Genomic DNA, 23,913 nt, shown 5'->3' on the forward strand with positions numbered 1-23,913 from the left:
TCTCAGTCACTAACTACCTGCCCATCACCTTCCTAAAAATAAAATCTGCTTTGCCCTTTAACAGGAATTCTATGAGTGACAGTGTGGTGGTTAAAGGAGAGCTGTGCTCACCTCAGATAAATTTCATGATAGACTCAGATACTTGCAGAAGTATTATTCAAGAAACATTTATGGAGCTCCTGCTGGGCCCCTGGCACACATGTTGGCTTCTGGATTCTTAAGATAATCTTCAGGAGACTTCTAGATCAGCATAAAGGTTATTCTTCAAGCCCCTTTCTAGTTTAATTCAAGTTTACCTGGGCAAGAGCAAACCTGGTGTCCATGTAAGAAATGCCCAAACATGTAGGAATTTTTATGACAATAAAATAATTTTTTATGACTGGTCAGTGTAGCTCAGTTGATTGGAGTGTCACCCTGTAACCGAAAGGTTGCACGTTTGATTCCCTGTCAGAGCACATACTTAGGCTATGGGTTCAATCCCCAGTCCAGGTGTGTAGGATCCCTAGTCCAGGTGCATATAGGAGGCAACCAATCAATGTTTCTCTCTCACCTCCTTCTTTCCACATCCCCCCTCCTGCTCTTCTCTCTCTGAAAGCAGTGAAAAATATCCTCAGGTGAGGATAAACACCATTAAAAAATTTTTTTTTAGTTTATTTGAGACAAACTGAGAATTGCCAGGAAGCAAAACATCAAGGGATTGAGAAAATGCTCTTAGAAATGGCAGTTTAGCACCTTATTTTATACACTACAATCAAAAGAGAAGATGTAAGTGGTTTATACAAAATCCATTGGTGATAAATTAGGGAGATGGGAGAAAGCAAAGGGGAGGAACTTCTAGGATTGGATAAAAAGTAAAATGATAGACATATACTTCTTTTACTCAGGAAGGTACAGGATAGTAAACAGTGAACAACTAACGTGATAAAAATAACAATGAGAGGATTTGTAGTCTCCCTCTGGGGAAGTGCCCATGCTTTGAGGGGTCCAGAAAAAGGAAATTGGACATTCCAGAGGTATGTTATCATAGATGCAAGAAGACAATAGACAGGCTCAATTAAGATAAAGACTGACTTTTGTCAGGGAAGATTCTAGTCTAGGACATGACTACCTGCCATGACCTGCTTTTAGTTAGAAAGTTTTTAATCTCAGACCATCCTATGTGGTTACTTAGGTCTCTGAGTTTGTAAGACTGTCATGCAGGCCTCCCCTAAATTTGTCAGGTTTGGTATGTGGCCCCTTTCATCCACACTGGTCAGTGTTAGGCCCAACTGGTCTCATCCTCTGGGTGAGAAAGAGGATGTTCAAGGCTCAAGAAGGCCCCATTTTCTTAACGGGCAGTGCTCTTAGTTTTAGGTTATTTCAGATGGGGGTGAAAATGAAGCAGGAGACACCATAGGAGGAACTCTGAGACTGCACTACTGTTACTGGCCAGCATCTAGCACCCTGGTTTCCAGGAAACGTCTTTTACCACTTAGGTAGAATGAATAGCAAACCAAGGCAGGAAGGAGGAAGAAGACATGTCTCACTTGCTAACTCAGCAGTCCTGGGCCTGGTCTGATAATATTGCCAGGGTTCCAACATCACAAGAAACACTATGTTATCAAGAAAGAATGGAAGTCCTTGAAATTCTGTGTAGCATTTCCACTATCTGGGAAAGAAAGCCTTGAAACTGTGCTTTCATCCCAAGGCCTGGAATGCAGGAGAGGGTCCACGGTGTCCAAAGAAGAAGCCCATAAAACAACTTTAGTTAATTGTCTACCTCTGGTCACTACCTTTTTTATGAGGGAGTGCCTAAGGCTTACAGAAAGAGCCCATAAATAACTTGGGGAAACTGCCCCAATTTTAATTAACTGCCTCCTGTCACATATCTGTTTTACAACAAGATGAACAAATGAGGTTTAAAGCAAGATGAAGATTGGGGCTAACAGACCCCCACACATACCTTCATTTGTGTAGTCACATCCCCCTGGGAAAGCTGGCAGCACCTTTACCCATTAATCAATATGTAACTTTTTAACTTTCATCCCACCAACTATATAAGTCCTTAGAACAAAGGACTCACTCTCAAGGCTCTTTGACGACCCAGCATCGGGACACCAGGCTTCTGGCCCCCTGGGGGCTTGCCAACCTGTGGGGGCAGCCTTTAGCTGCCCTTACTTCTGCTGCCCTGCTCTGCCCTTCACCTTGCTTCACCCCCCATCTTCCCCCTGCGCCCCCCCCCCCCAACTCCAGGTAGGTTCCTCCTCTTCCGTGAGAACAGATCACTAATAAACTGACTGCATGCTAACAGATTTGCTGGCCCGTAATTCTTTATATGCGTCAGCAAGAAGAACTAGGTCTTTCTCATCAACAAAAGTCTGAGACAGATAACATGGAAATAGACACAGTGGAAACCCCCCTAAATATCTCTTACCAGGAATGCTGTTATGCAATTTCTTTAGAAGTAAATTCACCTAATTATGATGCCTGGGGCTACAATTACAGATACAGAACATTTCCGAAAGTCTAAATTTCCTTCTGCTTCCTGGGCTGTCAGATCCTGCAGAGGTGAGTGAGGCAAGCTGGAAGAAGCATGCCTGACCGTGAAGACCTGAAGCCAGAGGGCAGTGCAGCATGGCAGCCATGGAGATGCGTTGTCTAGACCCCCTCCAAGGGAGGCTCGCTGCCCAGCAGTGGGACTGGTGAGCAGATTCCAGTGGTCAGCTCTGTCAGGTTCTCCCTCAGCTGCAGAGTGGCCTCACAGGTGGCCACACCCTTTCTGGGGCAACCTGCGTCCTAGAACAGAATGAAGTGGGGGTACAAAGCCCTGGATCTCTGTGCCTGATCTGAGACTCTGACAAGCAGCCCTTGGCCCAGAGCTCCCTGTCAGATTCATGATTTGTCAGGTCTGCATCACAGTTCAACCTGTCCCTAGGCTTGATCCTGCTTCTTCCATCTTCCTTTCATAGATGTTGATCCCTAATAAAGATAGTGCACCCCAAACTCCACTTCAGTGTCTACTTCTTGGAATATCCAACCTGAGACAATGGGTCAGGAGATGGGGAGTAGGCCCTGCTGTGGATACAATCAGAGGAGGATCCCCGTGACCAAAGTTAGCGCACATTTGGCTCTAAGACTTGAGTATGGGCTGTTCTAAGTGCTGGGCAGAGCGCAGCAAGGGCACACAGTTGTGCCAGTAGTGCCTCGAGCCCAAGAAGTCCTATCCAGAGGCAGAAGGACTCTTCACTCCTGGTGAAGACCCTTATTATCTCTCTTCTGAATCATTTTTTAGCCTCCTGACCTCCCACCAGACTGACTCTTCTGAAACCCTTACCTGATTGTGTTATTCAAGTAAAACCCTTCACAGACACCATAAATTCAAGGTCAGGCTAGATTACTTCACCTGAATTATGAGTGACTTGAAGTCTGGCCAGGTGTGATTCTCTAAGCTCATCTCTTGCAGCTCTGAGCTCAGCCAGCACCTCGCCTCCTTCTCACCAGCTGCCTAGCAGGCTGAGGAGGGCTTTTCCTGTTTGTTGCTTTAGGTGCCAGGGCCCACAATTGAAAACAACAGACAGTAGTACTCCTCCCTTCCCTTATGAAGACAACTGCCAATACTGCTGCCATTCTGGGGCTTATTAAGAAGTGGTAGAACCAGCCCTGCTGCCCCTAGAAACCACAACTCCCTTCTCCCCCCCACCCCACCCCAAGACTGGGGAGGAGGGAGGATGGTGGAGAGATGGGGGATGGTCAAAGGCAAACAGCAGAGTAGGCTCCTGAAGGTAAAGATCAAGAGACTTCCTGGCTCCTCCCCTTGTAAAGGCTGTGCACTGTGTCCTCTCACTCAGCAGAGGGGCAGACCGCTTGGGTGCCAGCAGGTTGGGTGGGGGAGTTGAGCCAGACTTCCTCTCTCATCTGGGGGCCCTCAGAACAGTTCTCAGATGAGCCCACTGCAGACTGGCCACTTGGACACTTACCACACAGCGGACAAGTGGGCCAGCCAGCATTAGTCAGAGAGGCAGCAGTAACTGCAGAAAGGGTCACACAGGGCTGGGTACGGAGAGTGACATGTCCCCTCTCCCCTCCCTCCTGGCCACCACTCACTGGAGGTGCTCATCTTCAGAAACCCAGCTGCAGCCTGTATATATGAGTTTAAAGTTGTAAACTACCTTTTAATAAACCAGAAAAGGAGGGAGAGGGACAGGGACAGAGGGAGGAGGAGGGTCAGGGAAGGGGGGACGGTGAGGAAGAGAAGTTCTCTTGTCTCTAAAGAGGGTGCTAATCCCATTAGGGCTCCACCCTCATTCATAATCTAATTACCCCGTATTTTGCTGTGTATAATGTGCACCTCTTTTGCCCAAATTTTTGAGGGAAAAATAAGGGTGTGCATTACACATGGGTAGTGCTAATTCTGTACCTATATAAGTTTTTAATTCTTTTCTTAATGCTTATGCATTAAAAGTGTAACCCTAGAAAGCAATAATGATAATCTGTTTACAAAATGATACCCTACCATATATGCTAGAATTCCTTTATAATACCAAAAACAAGTATTTAAATACAAACAGATAAAAACTTGAATTAAAAAGTTAAAATGAAAGATTTTTTTCCTTAAAGTTTGTGCCAAAAACGTGGGTGTGCACTATAGGGTGCAAAATACGGTATTTTCCTAAAGTGCTGCCTCTGAATACAATCCCTTTGGGGATTAGAGGGGATTAGAATTTTAACATATAAATTCTAAGAGGACACAAACATTCAGCCCCCAGCATTTACCAACTGGCAGGAACAAGACTTGAATCAGATAGTTTAGCTCCAAAGCCATTCTGGGCTTGCCTTCTTACTCCTCACTGTCCTCTGAGCCTTTGAAAATCCCATCCTCTGATCCTCTGGCCTTCCTGGAGGGTCTTGTTCTATTGCTTATACCTCTCTTTTCTGAATTTCGAATGTCTGCTCTCCTCCAGCCTTCTTTCCACCCATCATGTCAATATCCCTCCTCTCACTTCTGCCCAAACACAGGCTGGTTACTTGGGAGTAGCGCATGCCTGCTGCCTCCATGCCTGCTCTTTCTCTAGACCGCCTTCAGCAATGGATAGCTTTATAGGATTTGCTGCTATGTGCTCTCCCCTTCTTGAAAATTCCGCCTTACTTTGTTTCTGAGTCATCCCTCTCTGTGAGGTTTCTCTTCTCCATGGATACTCTTTTTCTGATTCACAGATTGGTTTCTAACGGACTTTCTTGCTATGCCTTAATGTTGGTGCAACCATGGTCTTCATCTCGAGAGCTCTTCTTGGGGCAGTTCTCTCCCTTTGTGATAGTGTTCCTTCCTGGGCCTTCAATTACTGTAGCTATGTGTATTTAGAAATATTGACTTACTAAAAATTAAAACAGTTTTTGAAATATTTATTTGAAATAACACTACACCCATCACATATTAACATAAATATTTTTATGAAAATAACTACACTTTTAAAACAAAAAAATTAATGAGAAGAATTGTATTGTTTTTACATTTTACAAATCTCTTTAATGTCTGGCTTAATAGAAGACAGCTGGACAATCACATCTGCCTCTGCAGTCATTTTTTTCCCAGTATGTTATTTTGGTTGAAATATTTGGAAAAAATCCAGCTTCACAATGATAATATATTAGAAAAGGGAGGGTTTTTTTTAACAGCCTTTTCACATAATTATATATTGTTTTCTGTGATACTGCTCCACAAGACACAAGTATTCATTTCCTAAAGGTTAGAGGCAACTGAAATCTTATAGTGAACGTTTAACACTCTCTTATATTAAAATATTTTGGACTATTTTACAATTTGAATGGATCTTTTACTCATGTATTATTCTGTGAAATTATATACTAGACTTTTGGAAATATCGCTCCACTGAGTTACGCACATTTTTCAAACGTTGATGCATTTCCTTCCACAATCAAGCAATCACATTTGATAGGGCTGCTGTAACAAAGAAATACAAATGAAAATTTATTGACTTAAAGAAACAAATTTATTCTCACCTTTTTAGAGGCCAGATGTCCGGCATGAGAGTGCTGGCAAGGTCGTCCCTCCCCTAGGGCTGAGGGAGAACGTGTTCCACGCCTGCGTCCCAGCTTTCGGAGGTCGCCACCAGTCCTTGACATTTCTTCTTGGCATTGCTTCAATCTCTGTCTCCATCTTCACACGGCCTCCTTTCCTGTGTGTGCCTGGGACCACTTACTCAAATCTCTTTTTACATAAGGACTATGAACTGCTCTTAAGTTGATTGTATCTGCAAAGTCCCAATTTCAAGATAAGGTCACATTCGTTGGTACCAAGGATTAGGACCTCAACATGTTTTTGAAGGGACACAATTTAATCCACAGCAACTAACTCCTCAGAAAAATACTTAAGAACTGGGAAGCTGTTAACATTCATAGTGGAAGAAACAAGTTTCCAAAATTTGAATTTTTGCCTGAAAGCTCAAATCTCATCATTGGCAAAAAATATAATACATAACAAAGACTACAAGAAAACAAAGAATGGTTGTTTTCCTTGAAGTGTCAGGTTCACTTTGTTCATTTTTAAGAAAATGTGTCCCAAAGATACAAGTCCGAACAACCTTAGTTTATCAGTCATTTTTTAGGCAAAAATGGAGTTCCATGAATAAAGTACTTTTTTTGAGACATTGTATTTCTCTGTATAAAAAAAGTACTTTATGTGTCCTTCCTCTTCCTGTAACTGAACAGGCATGGGGTACTGCTGCCCACCACCCATAGGCAAATTTCAGCGGCAGATGTTTGGTGAAAAAGAGTCTTTCATTGAAAAGCTATGCAGTTTTGGAAGAATAGCAGGCTTCTGCCTCAGAGCCTGTCCCCTCTAGAACAACCAGAGAAAAAGCCCCCCATCCTCTGCCAGACCAGTTCAAGACTGTGCCTGGAGTTCCTATTTAAAAACACCATCCTTTGAAAAACTACAGGTGTCCGCTGCACAATCATCCAAGCCAATCCTCAAGAAAGAGAAAAAGGCAGAATCTCTGCCTTCCCTCAGTTTAAATCTCCCAGCCCATAATTCCATGTGCTCCTGAACTGTCCAGCTTCCCAGCCAATCCATCCTTTTTCAGGCTAGACTGGCAACTCTGCACCTCCCCCTGCAACCATGTTCCAGAAGGGAGTAGGAGGAGTTTTTCCTCTGTCAGTCACCCTCGTCAGCCTTGCCTAGGCTCTGTGCAAAGTCTCCTCCTGCCATGTCTCCACCCAAGGCTAGGGAGATCTGTCACCTGCCTTGCTAGTTTATTATTGCCTTGGGCAACCTCCTCCTATGACCTCTCCCCCTCCTCCCATCACCATACCGATTTCATTATGTCATACAGACTATGAAAAATGGGTGTACTCAGAGGTTAATATTTAATGAAATAGTAATTTTTATTGCTTCATCAAGAATATTCTAAAGATAAATTGTCATATGTTGTTCTGTGAGGGAATAGTGGTGAAAGCAAGACTATTAGTGGATGTTCATGCTATCATACCAGCAGATTCACCCATTATTGCTTTTGTATTATTAGTTCAAGTTCACCACAGAGAAAACACCTTAATATTAATATGAAAATAGTTTTAATACCACCTTAATATTATTGACTTAATTTTATTATTAAAATAGTTTTGATTTTGCAGCCCTCTTGAAAGGGCTTTAGGGATCCATCATGGTCTGTGGGCCAGACTTTGAGAACCACAGTCCTAGAAAACTCTCCACTGACTCTGCCTCTGCCTTAGTGTTCATCAGGTCTCAGGAGGACTATTGCAATAACCATAATGAGTTCGCTGTCTCTGAAGTCATCTCTTCCAACCAGTCCTCCACACGATAGCCAGTGAGCTCTCAGAAAGACATGTATCATCTGCGGCCATAATACCCTGAATGTGCCTGGTCTCATCTGATCTCTGAAGCTAAGTAGGGTTGAGTCTGGTTAGTACTTGGATGAGAGAAAGACATGTGCTACTGGGACACTCCTCTTCTTTAAACCCTTCAGTGGCTTCCCACTGAATTTAAAGCCCAAACTCCTTGGCATGGCATGGCATGGCATGGCATGGCATGGGAGGTAATCTCTGATCTAATAATGACTTACCTCTCCCATTTCTTCTCGAGCTACATTTCCACATGTCACTTTCCAGCCACAGCAGTTATTTTAATCTATCATGCAGTTCCCCTGCCTGGAATGCCCTGCTGTCCTCACCTCTTACCTGGCAAAGTTTGACTGTTTAAAACTCAGCACCCATCACCTCTTTCTGGAAGTCTTCCTTGACTACTTTTTTGGATTAACAGCTTTTTCTCCTCTATGTTTTCATGCTATCATATACTTACTCCATCACTGCATTTCTAATAATGTACCATAGTAGCAGTGAATAGTAACAATCACTGTTATTATAACCACAAACATTTATTTACTAGTTATTATTTGCTGGACATGGTGTCAAGCACATTAAGTGCACCATAATTTCTATAATACATTAATTTCTATTACTTACATTAAGACTTCACCTTCTTCAACACCAGGCTGCAGAAAGTAAGACAACAATTGGTTCAGTGTATGGTTCTGAAAGTATAGGAGATAAGAGTTTACATCTTAGCTTCAAGCTATGTGAACTTAAACAAATTTCTCAAAAATCTTTTTCTTTACTCAAGTGATAGATATTATTCAGAAAAGTACAAGGACGAAAGCAATAAATGACTTTCAATTCCCACTGTTCAGAAGTAAAATTATTTGGGAGCATGATTATAGGTTATTCCAAGTAGATCCATGTGTTAGAATAATACATGAAAAAAATTAAAATAATAGAATTATTCCATATTCTATTGTTTAAAAATAAAAAATAAACAACAACAATTAGAAATTAGTGAAATTACTGAAATTCAGATGTTTCTTCACCCCAAGGGATATATTGAGATATTAGCAGTTCCTCTAAATCTCTCTAAAGTCTGTGCCCAGCAGGCTGCATACTGACCCACAGAAGTACTTTGCTTAGCTGCACACAGTTTATTTAAAGAAATAGAAGCTGAATGCCTTGGTGAGGGAGGGGCACACACACTAATTTGCAAGATGTCTGCCCACCTCTTACTGTCTCCTTCTGGCCATTTCACATGCTCACTGAGCCATGGAAAAGGGTGGGGGTGAAGTACATGAGCTGGGGAGACTGGCTGTTTGGGTTTGAATTGTGATTCCATGACTTGCTAGCTTTGGGGCATTGGGGAGTTTCAAGTCTCTGTGTTTCATTTCCTCTTTTGTAAAATGGGGCTAGTAATACACTTTACTTTATGGGGTTATTGACAAGATAAAACAAACTAGTATGTGTAAAGAGCTTAAAGCAGTAAGCATATAGCAAGCATGCAATAAATATTTGCTGGTAATACTTCCTACCTGGCTCCTGTGTAAGGTTATAGGGGAAAAAAAGGTTATAAAAACCACTATGAGTTGGAGTTACTATGCTTTCAGAAACATCATATTTTAATTTTAGATACCACCAACTGGTGGCCTACTAGAAAATATGAGACAGCTCTGTTCCACTTCTTCCCAGTGCCTTCTCCCCTCCTACCATTTAGTAGTTGTTGGTCAGTATTATTTCTTTCTAAAGATTATGGTGGTTACAGTCCATTCTGCTCCCAACACTTCCCCTGATATTTAACTTTGCTTTGATATTTACATGGGTTTGATGGGCACCACTGGAGTTTTTTCCTCTCAGCGTTTTTGAGTTTTTTACTCTGATTCAACTCTTGATCAGGTAGAGTTTATTTTTTCAAGAAGGGCTCTTGCGTGCGGGCTGCATATCTTGAGTTCTTGCATATTTCAGAATGCCTGTCTTTTGCATTTATACTTGAATGACATTTTAATGAAGTGTAATACTTGGGGGACAGTTTTTCTTTCTCTTAGAACTTTGTAGACATTGCTCTACTGTCCTCTGCCACTAAACAGTACAGTAGAAAACCTGATTTATTTTTATCCTTCAACTTATGTTAATAAGCATATGTATAAATATCTCCTTTTTCTACTAATATTATTGAAAAAACTGCATCATTTTGATTAAAAAGTTGAATTCTTTTTTTTTTTAGATTTTTATTTATTTATTTTTAGAAAGGGAAGGGAGGGAGATAGAGAGAGAGAGAGAGAGAGAGAGAGAAACATCAATATGCAGTTGCTGGGGGTCATGGCCTGCAACCCAGGAATGTACCCTGGCTGGGAATCGAACCTGGGACACTTTGGTTCCCAGCCCACGCTCAATCCACTGAGCTACGCCAGCCAGGGCAAAAGCTGAATTCTTACATTTTGGAGAAACTTTCCTCTTTTGCATTTCTAAACAGTTTCTCTGCTTTTTGTAGTTCTTCATTTCCAGGACATCAATAATTCTTGTAAGAGTGTCTTTGTCATCTATTATTTAATTGTTTTAAATTTCAAGTCCTTTCCCTCAATATTCACTAAGATCATTTCAAACTTTCTGTCTATAGAAATAATTTGATGATGTTCAGCTGCATTTATCTCTTAGTTGTTTACTTTTCTGTCATTTGTTAAATCTGAAGATGAACTTTGCTAAGCACTTTGTCTCTTTAGCACTTTGTCTCTTTAGCACTTTAATCTCTTTTTTCTTTAAGAAAATCACATGCTGTTATTTTACCCTTTTGTTTTTGTTTTCTTATTTATTGAAGTTATATCCTTTATTAGAATATGTATGCTTGCGGAGGGATGCATTCATAGTGAGTGTTCTTCTGTCCCTTGATTTGGGCTCTTTTCTTCCAGACTGAATTGTTTTGTTTTCTTTCTCTCTCTCCGTATAGAGTGCTTTCATAGCTTCTGCTCTGTTTCTTCTTTTTTTAGCCTGTGATGAACATGGGTTGTTGATTTTGATACCGAGTGTAGTGACTTCCCGTTGAAACTCTTTCTATCTTATCTAAAACTCAGCTGCCTTGCCATCAGAGCTATAATGTGAAGACTTCAAGTTGCTCCTGTTTCCTCTTCTATAGTTTCAGGGGATGGGTGGGGGATGGTGCTGCATGCAGCTGTTGCTGGCAGACCTGGCACCTCTGCTTTTCTGAGGTCCCATTAAAATGCCCAGTTCCAGGTCCCATGCCACCCAGATGGGTGTGAATGCCACTCCTGTGGGCTTGCCTCACCCTAGCACAGTGATCTGGAAACAGTCCTTCATGGTCTTGTGGTCGCAGGTAGGAGCTTCTGCTCCCAGATGTTTTTCCTTGACTTTTCTTCAAGCTGCTTTTTTACCTTCTGTCATATTCTCTCCAAACTGGAACCGGGGTGGAGCAATTTATTAAAATTATCAGGGCTTTTCCATTTCATCTGTTTTCTTCCATGCTGTTTCTAGGGAGGTTAAGTATGGGATTATGAAAGGAGCAGAACTCCTCACTCTTCTCTCAGACAACTTCTTTTCGCCATTCGTGGTATAAGGTTCAACCTCTTTTCTTGTCACTGTCAGTGGATTTCTAAAAGTGCCTTTACTTTGTCTCCATTTTGGAAGGATAGTTTCAATTAATATGGAATTCTTGATTGCCAAATGTTTCTTGTCTCCTCCCTGCAGCGCTTTCAAGCTGTGTCGCTAACTTCTGGTCTCCTTAGTTTCTCATCAGAGTTCAGCAGTAACTTCAATGGCTCTTCCACTGTGTGACAGACCATTTTGTTTCTTCTGGCTGCTTTCAAAAATTTCTCCTTATTATAGTTTCCAACAGTTTGACTATGATACACCTATGTGTGTCTTTATTTACACTTATGCTGCTTGGAGCTCACTGAACTTCTTAAATCCATACATTTTTGTCTTTCAACAAATTGAGAAAGTTTAAGCCATTATTTCTTCAAATATTTTTATGGCCTTATTTTTTCTTTGTTTCCACTTTTAGAATTTAAATTATATGTATGTAGACATTTTTGTATTATTTGGCAGGTCTCAGAGACTCTGCTTATATTTTTCAATTTTTTTTAATGTTCTTCAGACTGAAAGATTTCTGTTGATCTATCTTTAAGTTGTTTGACTCTTTTTTGGTCAAGCCCTTCCAGAGTAATTCAAATTTCTAATATTGTATTTTTCAGTTCTAGTATTTCTTTTGGTTCTTTTAAAATAAAGTTTCTATTTCTCATTTAAAATTTCCTGCCTTTTATTCATTGAAAGTATATTTCCCTTGACTTCATTGAGCATAATTCTGATAGCTGTTTGGCAACACATATCTGCTCATTTTGACAGCTGGGGCAGTCTCAGCTGGTTGTTTTTTCTCTTAAACCTGGATTACGTATGTTCTTTGTATGCATTATATTTTAGACATTATGTATCTGATGTTATAGAGATTCTAGATCCTAATCCAGCCCTCTCAGAGTGTTAATGTTCTGTTTTTTTCAAGCAAATAAACTTAGGTGGATCCAAATTGCAAAACTCTACCCTTTGGGGAGCACCTCAACTTTCAGCTCAGTTCCCCCATATTTAATTAGCTTTGTTTCTTGGAGCCTGCCTTTATGCGGTGTCATTCAGGATCGGACAGAAGCTTGATCAGAGTTTACACACAGAATTTGAGCCTGTTTCTCTTTTTTGGATCACTCCTTTCTAATATTTCTCCTCCCCCTTTACTTTCCAGTATACTCTGTCCTCTTGTTCTTTAGGCCAAAAGACTATGGATTTTGTATCAGAGTTTTAGCCTCCTCACAAGGTGCTGATCTCAGCCTGTCCCCTGGCAAAGACTAGAAAAACAGGTAACTCACCCCTTACCATTATATTCTTATAAGAACTGACTCTCTCCAGTTTCTCTGTTTGCATTTACTTCCTTATGCCTTCTGGTTGTTGTTTCTTGTATTTTGTTTAGAGTTGTAGCTGCTATCTGTGGGAGAGCAGATAAGTTGGTACGTGTTTATTTGTCCATACCCAAAGTGGAAATTGCTGAGTTTTTGTTTTTGTTTTTTTACTGTTTTGTTGTTTTTATGTTTGCTGTTCATGTTACCGAACAACAAGGGGGGGAGGGGCCAAAGGGCAGCAGAAGCAATATACTATTACTCGAAAGGACCCCCCCCCCCCAGGTTTGTTATGTCTGCCGCCAGAGGAAAGACGTCTCTCAATGCCGGGGATTCGTGAAAAGGAAAGGAAATGTTTATTTAACGCTATACAGACTTAAAGTAGTGACCTAATGTCTTCATCAAAATCCCAAAGTCCCTTAAAACACCCACAAACACACACAGCCCTTCCTTCCCCCTTTGCCCAGTCTGGGGTACTGTATCTTAGGAAAAGAAATAGAAGTCCGTGGCTCAGGCAGCCCCTGGTTCTTCCCAGTAATCTGCCACGGCTGGTAGGCCTCCCTTGGTTCCTGGCACCATCAGTTGTGTCATCAGGATCTCTGCTAAAACCAGGTGGTAGTTCTTCCTTCTAAAGCTGTGGGGGCCCCCACTCTGGCAAAACTGCGTGGTTCTCCCTCCTCAATGTCTGCAAGGAGGGGGGTTTACCATTCTGCCAAAGTTGAGTGTTGGTTCTCTGCTAAAGCTGCATGATGATTCTCTCTCACAGGGCTGCTGGAGTTCCCACTCTGCAAAAGACCGAGTGGTTCTCCCTCTCCACTGCCCCAGCCACATGGCCCTTCTCTGCACAATGGCTGCGGGAGTCTGGGTTTAAATCCCTCCCCAGTCTTCCTCTGCAGCCCCATTTCCGACTCCTCCCACAACTGACCACACTTCCCAACACTCTCATATCCTTCCAGCTTTACTGGGCTGCCATCGTGAGCCTGGGCAGGCATGGCCCCATGTCATAGAGCCAATCTTCTCCAAGCTCCCACGCAGGTGCTGTAACTTGAGGGACCTGCCCCCAGTTATATCTTGGTGGAGAAGTTACTTCCATTCCCCTGGCCCAGAGCATGACACAGCTATTTAACATATATGCAACCAGTCAAAGGTTATAGGTATGTTAAATGATCACACCAGAGGTTAGCTACAAAGCTGTTGCTATGCAAAACAGCTCTCAATGGCCCTGCTCCACGTGTCCCTTCCCCCAACCCACTCCTGTGGGGGGCGGGGAGAGGAGCAGGTGGTGAGGACATCCTAGTATTTCCTGAACACCTTGAGTTCTGGACCCCATTTCAAATCCCTATTTGGTGCCCCCCTCTTGGCTGTACCCTGTTACATTCATTGTGTGAAATGTTGGGAAAGATTCTTTAATCTAGTGTTATATTGCCACCTTTATCCAGAAGTTATCTTGTGTAAATATCTTATCCTTCTTGAACCTCAGATTTATAATATATAAAATGGGGCAAAGAATTCCCTTCTTTGTGGAGTTCTTAGTAAATGTTAAATGGAATAGTGCAGATAAAGCTTTTTAGCTTGACAGTTAATAAGATTATTATCATTATCTTCTGTGTCAGTATCTCATTCCTAACACTAAGCCTGGTATATAGTGGGGTAATAATGATTGTCGAATAAATGAATTAGATGCATGAAAATGGAGCAGGAACAGAACAGGAGTGAAAAATTTTGGAATTACAGGAAAACCAAGAAAGTATGTCAAGATTGGTATTTTCCCTGGACCTGCCCTTATAGCAAAAATGCAGGCCTGTGGCCAGGTAGCTCTTCCCTCTAGCCAGGCTTCTATTGCACAAGGTGCTCCTCTAACCGGTGTGATGACTCATTATGCAAGCTGCAGCTTGAGGCCAAGTGTTCAGAACTAGGTGAAGAGTTCCCACATCCTCCTTTTTTCACTTTTCAGGAGGCACAAGGGAATTTTTGGGGACTCAGAAGCCTGAGGGCAACTAGCCTGAATTGTGACCATTGGAGGAGATGCCTGAAAACTGCATTTGTTTGGAGGAGTATCAGGGATCAAATGAAGAGGCTTGGAGAGAGGGGAGGCCCCTTGTTGTCCAGACATGACAAGCATGTTAACGCCTTGACTTTACGGAGGACTTACTCCTTTTACTGGCATGCCAAAGTGCCAGTCCTCAACAGGCAGTTACATGTTTCAAAATCATAACGGTGTGTACCAGGGCAAGGGGGTCAGGAGTCCAGGCTCCAGCCGTGGCCGCACCTCTGCTCACAGTGCCTGGCAGCCACTCTCAGGGGACGGCAGTGTGGACCAGGGCCTAGGCCGGGGGCTCTTCTTCACTCAAGAAAAAGATAAGACTTTAACAAACATTACTAATTAAACTGTATGCCTAAAATAGTTAAAATGGCAAATGTTACTACAATTAAAAACAAAAGTAATAAAGTAATACCTGTCCATTGTGGACAATTTGAAAAATTAAGAAAGATTTAACGAAACAGAATTATCCATATTCTCTCCTTCTAACAATTTTGGAATTTCTTTTCTTTCTTTTTATACACAAATGGATTTTTTACTTAGTTGATATTACACTGTCTATAATGTGGGAGGTGGTTATAATTTATTATAATCTGAGCATGTTAGTCTTCAAGTATTGTTTGCAAATATCATTTTCATGGATTCAAAGTACTTCATTTTATGAATTCATCAAATTGCGTTTCATTGTTTCAGTGGCTATTTAGGCGAAGTATTTCCGATACTTTGCAGGAATAAAAATATCACTCCAATATACATCTTCAAATGTAAGTCTTTGTCTAAGAGATCTTATGAAAGTGTAAGTATGTTTCTTTTCTTCCCCTTTCATCCAACTCAGACCCTAAGCTTGTTAAATAAATGCCTGGCTCAGGTCGAACCTCTGTTTGAAAACCTTCCCTGATTATTCTTTCCTTTATGTCTCTTGCTCAAGGGGACATAGGGAGAGAGGGGAGGGAATTTCAGGGGAAAAGGGTGAATGAAGGGTTTGCAGGAACAAGTATAAAGGACATATGGACAATAATGGGGGTGGGAGGAAGGGTTTGGAAATGGGAGGGAGGTGGGGAGGGCTGGGAGGTGGGCTGGGGTGGGGGGAAAAGGCAGGAAACTGTACTTGAACAACAATAAAAAAGAAAAAAAACAAAGAAAAAAAAAGAAAACCTTCCCTGAGCACATCAGTCTGCAAAAGCCCCTTCCTTCTCTGACTCCAATTGCATCCCTCTATTCATTTATTTATCTATCAAGTATCATTTAATAGCATATCAAGTATGTCTGTGTATATGTTCATCAAATATTAATTTCTTCTCTAATGATGTGACTGCTTATATAATAATTATGGCTAAAGTCTACTGAGTACTTACTCTGTGCTGGCACTTTTTGAAGTACTTTATATAGATTATTTCATTTTATCATTACAATGTTGTCCATGCTTAACCTATGGGAAAGCTGAGGCACAGGGAGATTAAGTAACTTGCCCAGGGTTGCCCAGCTATTCCTTAGATGATCTGGGATTCAATCGTAGTCACTGTGGCTCCAGAGTCCATTAATTGCATTAACAATTATAGGTGTTAATTTAGCCTCAGCTGAACGGTTCTAGGGACTGGAGATGGGTCATTGAACAAAGCAAGTATACCTCCCGGACTGTGGAGCTTACTCAGAGCCTGGCTGCCCCACTCAGCTCTGGATCACAACGATCTTCAGCTGTTTCCTCACGGCTGGATGTGGGCAACTCTTGCTTCTCCATCCTGTGAACTCCGGCAGGTCCGGAGCCCTGTCTCCCTCTGCCTTGCACTCCCAAGGAGCACACAGCTAGTGCTCAAGGTTAATCAGTAATGCCTTTAAACTAATGGGTGGGAAGTAGCAGAAAGAGATCCAAGCACCTGGAGACCAGGTTTTACTTTGGACTCCATCAATGTGCAGCACAGGGGAGGTTTCTCTACCGGCCTGGTGTTTGTTTCCTCAGGGGGTAATGAGATGATCTTTGACATCCTATGAGTATAGTAAGATCTTGCAGTACTATAGGTTTTTCTCACATGGTAATGAGCAGCCACTAGTACAAGACCCTCCTGTGGCCCCTAGCTCTCTGACCGAGTCCAAGGCCTGTAATTTCAGTGTTAAACATGAGAAAGTTGCTTTCGCTTTGCTTCTTTTTCAGTATGCCTATATGTAAGCAGGAATCTTTCAGAAGCTAAAAAGCAGTACTAATGTTCTCATGGACATGTGTCTATTTCATAAATTTGGTGTCTTAGGTCAGGCTGCTATAACAAAATGCCATACATTGGGTAGCTCATAAAGAACAGAAATTTATTCATAACAGTGTGGAGGCTGAGAAGTCCACAGTCAAGTCTCCAGGAGATTCAGTGTCTGGTGAGGACCTGCTTCTTGGTTCACAGGGCACCATCTTTTCCCTGTTTTTTTATTTTTATTTTTTAATTTTTTAATGTGGTGCTTAAGGGGGCAGGGAAGCTTTCTCCAGCAGCTTTCATAAGGGCACTAATCCTGTTTGTGAGGGCTCCACCCTCAGGACCTAATTACCTCCCAAACACTCTATCTTATAATACCATCACCTTGGGCTTTGGGTTTGCAAAACTAACTTACTGGAAGTGGGGTCATAAAATTTAATCTTTAATAGTGGGTGATCACAGTTACAATGTTTACCTTTTCAGTGGGATTAAAAGAAGAATGAGCGAAAAAGAAGGAAGAGAAGGAGGCTTCTTATGCAATGTCATAAGCATTTGTGTTTTTTTTTCTGAATTGTCCCTAGGGTTTGAAATGTTAGTTGCCCACCAACTTTTGATCAGGTTCACATCTGATAGTTTTAATAGCTACCATCATTTTGAGGCAGGTTAGTAAGAAGCTGGGAAAATTCCCTGACCAGAGTAACGAGAAAACTGAGACACTACTTGTACAAATGGCCAAGTAATTAGCTAGCTAATGAATCACAAGACCTTATCATCCCTAACCAAGGGCACCTAGGAGCAGATGGTTTAAATCTGTCCTCCCCAACCAGAGATATCCCCTAGTCAGGGGAATAGATAACGGAGACCCAATTAGGGCCAGACTAACCCAAGAACAAATGAAACCATGGTATAGATAACAAAAAACCCTGTTTGAGCAAGGAAAATCCAAGACAGAGGTAAAACTGACCAGAGAATGATCCCTCAGCCCACTAGATACTGATTTTGATGTAGCAGCATATTAAGACACACCTGGGAAGCTGAGAAATATTCTCTTGAGACCTCTCCTAGAATCTTTGCTTATAGAAAACAGATAAAAACCCTCAAGACAAAGGATGCCAGCATGTGCTCTACCTTGAGCATGACCACACCCCCTTTTCCCCAGGCATGTACTTGTGCTTTCTTTCTCCTGAGGCCTAAAGATTCGGAGGAGACTTGCAACCAGGGAAGCAGTGGGCAGTGGCAGCTAGTCCCAGGCTCCCCCTCAAACCCTATCTGCAAAGGCCTCCTTTTGCCTCACTCTCCTTGGAGCTGGAGCAGTTCTGCCTTGGCTCAATACTGTTTCTGTGATCTTGCTCTTTCTCTCCTAAGTCCTTCCTTTCCCTCACTGTTCCAAATGTTAATACATTAACTCTCACTTTCACCTGGACTCACGTCTTGAAATCTTTCTTGCACGGGTCAAGAACCCACACATCTTAAACCATGCTTGGGCAGACCTGCCTTGGCTCAGTCCCTTTCCAATGACAGTTTCAGTACCTATCTGATGTCTGGCACTGCAGGTAACAGAATTACAGCTGATCTCTATTGTGATCCTGCAAGCACTATAGTAACCTCATTTCACAAACTTGGAGTTTAGGGTCTTGCTCAAGCCACTGGCTAGTAAAAAGCAAGGAAGTGATAAACTCTGTTTTGCTTTTCCCCAAAGTCTGCTAAGCATCCCTACCACATAGAGTTAGCGACTGTCTCATTATCATTTAGGGAATGGAGATGCCCATCACAGAGGTATGTCCTCCTTGCAGTTTTATTAAAGACCTTGGAGGGGATCAGAAAGGAAAATGTCAACTAATAAGAGTAAGTCTATTTTCAGGCCATGAATGAGTCAGCAGGGACCTGCACTTGCCTAGCCCTGTGATCCTGGGTCCAAACTTGGAGAATGGCTAAGCAAGGAGAATAGATTCTGAACTGATTCAATTCACATCTCTAAATTTTTGTCCTCGTTTGTGGACTTATTTATATAAAACAAAGGGTGTTTCTATGAAATACCTAACATACTTATCTGAAAGAGTATATAAGCCAAATCTCATTTAGTTATAAATGTAATGAATAAAAAAAATTAAGTTGCCAGAAAATTACGCAAGGCTCTCAAAGACTTTAGAGAAGGAAGAGATCATTTTGGTTGGACTTGTGTCTTCCTGGAGAAGCTTAGGGTTGAACTAGTCCTCAGAGGGGAAGTATGTTCACATAAAGAGAGTGAGAAAAAGGAGGGCATTTCAGAATAAAAAAGAATATATAAGCAGTTCTAGTGGCAGCAATAGTGAGACGATGAGTCAGGTGGACCTTACATTACTTTGCCTCCAAGGAAAAACTGATGAACGTAGTGGTGAAAGAGTGGCTTTGAAGTCATATACATGTTAGTTCACTCCCCAGTGCTGCCAATTACCAGGCGCCCAGCATTTGGCCAGTTTATTATTTCAACTTCTTAAGCCTCAGTTATCTCATTTCCAAATGTGGTTAATGGCACGCACTGCACGGGGTCTTTGTGAGGATTAACTATCCCATAGTTCAGTTCCTGCTTCAGTAATTTGAAGAAGTCATTATTATTTATTACATCATTCTGGAATATCCAGATCCTAATCTTGCTCTATTTCATGGCTGTAACCAATAACTGAGAATTATGATTCAGTCTAGCTCATGAGATCTAAGAAGCAGTAAGGCTACACCTCACCCTCTGTGAACAAAGCGCTATCGCTAGAGTGAAGGAAATGCCTTATCAGAGGTCCAGCTGCACACAAAGCTATCTCAGACAGGTGACTTCCTTCTTTACAGCAACAACAATAGCATTCCACAGGCTGCTGGCCATTCTCCACAATCTCCATTTATTGCTTTATATATTTTTCTGCAGCCCTTTGAAGAGGCATGCTGAAAACTGAGCCTAATAATCCCTGACCACTATGAAAAGTCAGAAAGTAATAAGCAGGTCCTGATTCCTCTCAGGGGCCTCATTATGCAAGGCTAACCCATGGCAGTTTCCGGTTTTTTTCCCCCTCAAATCTTCAGTTCTTTCTATATCTTCTGGCTGCCCTGTGGCCCTTTTATTGAGTTTACAAGTGAGTCAGAGGATGTGGGCCCTACTCCAAACTCTGCCACTTTTTATCAAGGTGATCTTTGTCAGAGTATTTGAGTCTCTAGGCCTCAGTTGATTTATCTGTGAAAAAAAAAAAGATCAGTTGAAGGGTGTATAGGAAAGTGCCTGCTGTGCAGTCTTCTAAAGGAATAACATGTATTAAAGTGGGTAGGTTAAAGTCAAGCAGGCACCCCACAACCTTATCTTCTTAACCAATCATCTGATGAGTCCCAGATTCTGCAAATACAAATCCTTCCTGTGAGGTTCACTCTGAATGGGAACTTGCAAACTTTGCACCTATTTTGGGCAAGAAAATGAGTTTCCTACTTCCTTTCCACCCTTCTTGTGATTTGAGAAAGGCCTCCCAGAGGAACTGGCCAAAGAGATGTGATAAGTGATGCTTGTTGCTTCCTGGAATGGTACCCCAGGGTGATTTGATGCAACCCTTTTTGTACAATCACTTATATTTCATACCAGCACCTGTACTCTCCATCCCCAAAACCTTACATCAATCTTGTACCTCAGTGGGCCTGCCCTGGTGTTCCTGCCTTCTACATGGAGTCATTCTGAGGCCTTTTGGTGGTCTGAGACATTTGGGTTAGAGAGGGTACAGGCTGTTATTTTAAGTCACTTGTTTGCTAATTGAACCGGATGTTTGAGTGCTTTATGATAATCACCAAGGAAGGCTAGAAGGGATAATGCCACATCATTCAGGGCCTATGCACTGCACAGAAACTTGTCAGTGCTCCCCAAATGCCAATATGATTGCCCTCATACTTAGACCTTAGCAGAGCTGGTGACTGCTAATTCAAATCACTGATCTCCTTACCAGCTCCTGGTAGGAGAATGCTGTAGCTCTATACTCAGGTTTCTCATGGGAAGCTACCAAGGTTTTGTGTTGCACCTTATATAAAGAGGGACTGGAAAACTGAAATAGCTTCCCAGGAAATATTTGAACTTCAGGAACTGTCCCAGTGTTGGGGAAGGGTGGCCTTTTTGAGATGTTATTGCCCAGTTGTTTGTGGTCAATTAACTGTTGGTGATGGTAGCCAACAAGAAAGTGGCTGGGGCTGCAGCCGTGTCTCAGCTATCTAGAGCTCATACTCCTTTGGCAAAGGGTTCCTTATTACAGGCAGTACCAGGAGAGAAGGCTCCCGTGGTAATGGAGTACCCCATGCTCAGGCATGGTTAGTGGATTTTTACCCTGTGGAGAAACTTCTCTGGAATAGCCTTAAAAGTAACATAGTGATTTGTCTGCAAATCCTGTGGATCATCAGCATTTTCTGGGGAGTGTGTTAGCAATTACGGGTAGCCAGGGTCAGACCCTGGAACATAAGGGCTGGGAGTGGGGGAATAGAACTTGTATTTTAAATCATGGCTGGTGTGACTCAGTGGATTGAACACTGTTCTGTGGACCAAAGGGTCACCAGTTCAATTCCCAGTCAGGGCACCTGCCTGGGTTACCTGCAAGGTTTCCAGTAGGGGGCATGTGAGAGGCAACCATGCATTGATGTTTCTCTCCTTCTCTTTCTCTCTCTCTCTCTTCCCTTCTTTCTAAAAATAAATCAATAAAATATTAAAAATAAAAAAATAAATAATTTCTGCAGGTGATTCCAAAGGTGAGTCAGATTTGTAAACAACTTATTCAGTCCAGCTGACCGATGTCATGAAGTAGTAAAGGGGAACTGCCTTGGCTGAGGTCTGTAAGCTCAATGACGAAAGGTGGGAGTAGAATTCAGGCCTGTTGATTCCTAGATTAGTGCAATGTGTGTTGTATGGCTTCCCTCATAAGACATCAGCTGTCTTTGGGGAGAGACATGTACAATACATGTGGATGAAACACAGTCAACAGTGGCAGGATCCTTCGAAATGTGTAAACCACCAGAATCTAACACTGGCCATTAGTTTACTGTAATTAATCAAATGCCTTGGTTAAGAATCCAGCTTTATCACTTATTACTTGTGACTTGTGTGATCCTGGTTAAGTTACTTACCTCTTAATTTCCTTGTCCATAAAATATGAATAATAAAATTAATAGTAACTACCTAATAGGGTCATAGCAAAGGAACAATGATGGAATATTTAAAAAGTGTTTGATGCAGTGCCTGGCACAAGACAAGTGTTCAGTAACTGTTCACTGTTATTTGTTGAGCATTTACTATGTGCCAGATGCTATTCTAAGAGCTTACTAGATGACATCACTAATGTTCACACATTTCTGTGAAGCAGGCATTTTTGATCCAGCGTTCCCAATGAGGAGAGAAGGGAGGACTCACTGAGCTTGCACCTTCTGCTGTATCAGTCATTTGAAATTAGGCATTTTGTAACCTTCATTCACATGGGCGATATGTAGAAATATGTCATGGTGAAAAAATCCTCCTGGAGGTAAAGTCTGTGAAATTTTTGGAAATCTTACTGAAGCTCCTTGAGAATGGAGCTGTGCCTTGTGCATCGTGCTTCATGCCGAGGCTCCCTGACATAGCCCAGACACTTTCTTGACCTTAACGTTTGTCAAACAGAATTAAAGATCGTCTCTTCAAGTTCATCTCCTCAAGGAACAGTTTCTTCTGGGGTTGTTCATCCTGAATTTCTTAATTCATAACACCTTATCTTGGCATTTAGATCCCTTCACAAATTTTTCAATCCGCTTTTCCTTCCCTCCTGTGCTGTGAATGGTTTATTGAAGGACTATTTATACTAGGGTAAAAATAAAAAACAACTGTCTTCCCAAGAGCAGACAAATGGTTCAATATACCCACTAGTAACTAGCCTACAATTATTTCCCTTGCATCTAATAAGGACTGCAGTGAATGAATAAATATATATTGAAAGTGCTTAGAATATACTCTAAATGGAGGAAAAAAGCAGGATATCATGTGTATACATTATGATCTCAACTATGAAAACTTCTAGAAAAATACACAGGACATGACAAAGAAAATAACCCAAAGGTGAATTCTGTGGCCAATTTTTTTCACCTTGCTTCTTTACACTAGTCTGACTTTCCTAAATTTCCTAAAGCAAATTTTATCAGTAAAATCAGGGAAAATTATTAAAAATTGAATTTTAAAAACATGAGAATGTATAGAAGCAGGTTTAGGACAAATCGCCAACTGGTATCAAATACTGGTTTATTTGTTTTTTTATTCAAAAAACATTTGTTAATTTCAAAGATGTTTCACTGACCAATAGCCTCTCTTGCACAAAGCCTGAGCATTTCTGCAGGTTATTCAGATGGTCATTCTCAGGTCATGACTACACAGTAGGCAGCTTCCCTTCTGTTCTGGTAGATGTCCCTTGAGAGAAACAAATTTCCTGGATCTTTTTAAGAGAATTCATTATAAGCATGTTTGATTCCTCAGAGTCCCTTTGCCACTGTATTTCCTGCCATTCATGGTGCATCTGGTCTCCTGGGCAGGTTTGCAAGTTCTGCCTCCAGGCAGCAGGGCAGCCGTTTTTGCAGCCGCAGCCTGTGAAATGTCACTGAAAGTTTGATGGGCTTGTCCAGCCCTTTTTGCAGCCCTGGGGCCAGGTGTGGTACAAAGGAAAGAAGCCTCCATTTTAGCAACTCACTTTACCTTTGAGCCTCAAGGTTCTCATCTGTCAATGGGGATGATAAAGAACCTTATCTACCTTACAGGTTATTGTGAGTCTGAAGAGGACTCAAGTGAAATAATGCGTATGTAAACCATTTATAAATGTAAAGATTTATATTCATGTGAGTTGTCTTTATTTATTTGTGGCTTCCCACTTTCTCACACTCTTTGGAGTCACTGAGAGAGGCTAATTAAAAGTAATTGGAATTAAATTAATTAACATTAAAATTCAGAAGCCTGTCTAGAGGGAAGAAT

General features: G+C 41.8%; 1 long non-coding RNA gene across 1 annotated transcript; it reads right to left on the reverse strand.

Moving 5' to 3' along the window:
- On the reverse strand, nt 1–23,623 carry LOC118498834. The gene is made up of 3 exons (XR_004901313.1): nt 22,780–23,623; nt 17,659–17,662; nt 1–13 (listed from the first exon to the last, which is right to left on the reverse strand). It is a non-coding gene; the product is annotated as an uncharacterized LOC118498834 (long non-coding RNA).
- Nucleotides 23,624–23,913: the final 290 nt, after the last annotated feature.

The sequence above is a fragment of the Phyllostomus discolor genome, chromosome 2 (assembly GCF_004126475.2).
Source record: "Phyllostomus discolor isolate MPI-MPIP mPhyDis1 chromosome 2, mPhyDis1.pri.v3, whole genome shotgun sequence".
NCBI lineage: Eukaryota > Metazoa > Chordata > Mammalia > Chiroptera > Phyllostomidae > Phyllostomus > Phyllostomus discolor.